We start from the raw sequence: 2336 nt of genomic DNA on the forward strand, positions 1-2336 counted from the left end.
ATTGATTGGCAACACAAGTAAGCAAAGGAAATGCAATCCTACCATAGATTCCTTTTTCAAGGACACAAAGTATGAAAGCATGGAATGGGAAGAAGACAACAAAATCAGAACTCATGCATGAAAAGCTCCCAAGAAAAATATGAACTGGTTACAGGCCATAGAGGAGCTCAAGAAGGATTTTCAAAACCAAGTAAGAGAAGTGGAGGAAAAATTGGGAAGAGAAATAAGAATGATGAAAGAAAATCAAGAAAAGTGAGTCAACAGTGTGAGTGAAGAAAATAACACTTAAAAAAATAGAATAGGCCAGACCCATTGAGCCAGGAAGCGAGCAGATGTCTGCCCGATCACCTACCACCCACAGACCACTAACCGCAGACCCCAGCTCCTCGTGCCATGTCCAGCAGCTCCAATGTTGTCGCCATGAGGAAGGTGGTGCAGCAGGCTTTAGGTGGCTCCCCCACGTGAAGGTTTCTCAAGCTGCTACTGATCTGGAATAATTTTGCCTGCAAAATGCCCAAAATGATCCCCTGCTAACTGGGGTATCTTCCAGTACTAATCCTTCCCAGCCCAAGAAAAGCTGTTCATTCCTGTAGCAAGATGATCTTAAGCTACCTGCAAAGGAACTCCAAATGCATCATCATATGTGGATCTGTGATGTGATGTGTCATGATGTTCTGTGATGTGAATTGTGACTATTCAAAGTAGAGAGAATTCTGAACCTGCACAAAAGTTTAATCTATATGTGTGTAAAAATGTGCCAAGTTAGTCATCCAAATTTCAACTTGTGTTAGCTTCTCATCTACCTTTCTGAATTTTCATCCATTTCCATTTTGTACACTGGCAAGAATACAATAAAGTATTCAGATAAAAAAAATAGAATAACTCAAATGTCAAAGAAGGCCCAAAAAGAAAAGGAGGAACAAAATGCCTTAAAACGACAAATTTGCCAGATGGAAAAAGAATTTCAGAAACTCACTGAAGAAAATAATTCCTTCAAAATTAGATTGGAGCAAGTGGAAATTAATGACTTTATGAGAAATTAAGATATTATAAAACAGATACAAACAAACAAAGAATACAAGGCAATGTGAAATATCTCATTGGCAAAACCACTGACCTGGAAAATAGATCTAGAAGAGATAATTTAAAAATTATTGGACTACCTGAAAGACATGATTTTAAAAAATGGTCTAGATACCATCTTTCAAAAAATTATCAAGCAAAATTACATTGATATTCTAGAATCAAAGGGCAAAATAAAAATTGAAATAATTCACTGATTGCCTCTTTAAAAAAGATCCCAAAAAGAAAACTCCTAAGAATATTATAGCCAAATTCCAGAGTTCCCAGGTCAAGGAGAAAATATTGTGAGCAGTCAGGAGAAACAATTTGAGTATTGTGAAACACAATCAGGAAAACATAGGATCTGGCATCTTCTACACTGAGGGATCAAAGGGCTTGGAATATGATATTCTGGAGGTCAAAGAAGCTGGGACTAAAACCAAGAATCACCTACCAGCAAAACTTAGTGTAATGCTACATGGCAAAATATGGTCATTCAGTGGAATAGAGGATTTTCAAGCATTTTTGATGAAGAAAAACACAGCTGAACAAATTTGACTTTCAAATACAAGAAGCAAGAGAAGCATGAGAAGGTAAACAGGGAAAAGAAATCATAAGAAACTTATTAACGTTGAACTATTTATATTACTACAAGGAAAAAATGATAATTATAACTCATAAGAACTTTCTCAGTATGAGAACAGTTGAAAGGAATATATATATATGTGTGTATATGCATGCATATATATGTATGTACAGAAATGTGTAGGTGTGTCTAAATATATATGTGAGTGTGGGCATACTTATGTACCTGTATACATAGACAGAGGGCACAGGATAAGTGGAGTATGAAGGAATCATATGTAAAATTAAGAGGTAAGAAAGGAATGTATTAGGAAAATGAGAAAGGGAGAGATAGATTAGAGTAAGTTATCTTATATAAGAGAAGCAAGAGAAAACTGTTACAATGGAGGTGAAGGGCAGGAAGGTAAAAGGGAATGGGACAATCTTACTCTCATTGAATTTGACTTAAGGAGAGAATAACATGTACACTCAATTGTGTATCATACCCTACAGGAAAATGGGGGGGGAGGGAGAGGCTAAGAGGGGGGGATAATAGAAGGGAGGGTAGATAGGTGGAAAGGGTACTTAGAAGCAAACACTTTTGAAAAGGGACATCGTCAAATGAGAAAATAGAATAAGTGGGGACTAGAATTGAAAGAAGGGAAATACAATATGCCTGCTATGGAAATATTTTGCGTAACTACATATGT

The 2336-nt window shown here is 36.4% G+C and overlaps 1 pseudogene; it reads left to right on the forward strand.

The window, feature by feature from the left end:
• The first annotated feature begins 393 nt into the window (after window positions 1-393).
• On the forward strand, window positions 394-593 carry LOC138165148 (guanine nucleotide-binding protein G(I)/G(S)/G(O) subunit gamma-5 pseudogene; annotated as a pseudogene).
• The last annotated feature ends 1743 nt before the right edge of the window (window positions 594-2336 follow it).

Source organism: Petaurus breviceps, unplaced genomic scaffold (genome assembly GCF_028583685.1).
Source record: "Petaurus breviceps papuanus isolate PSGF00001 unplaced genomic scaffold, PetGlider_PUasm1.0 208, whole genome shotgun sequence".
NCBI classification, from domain to species: Eukaryota; Metazoa; Chordata; class Mammalia; order Diprotodontia; family Petauridae; genus Petaurus; species Petaurus breviceps.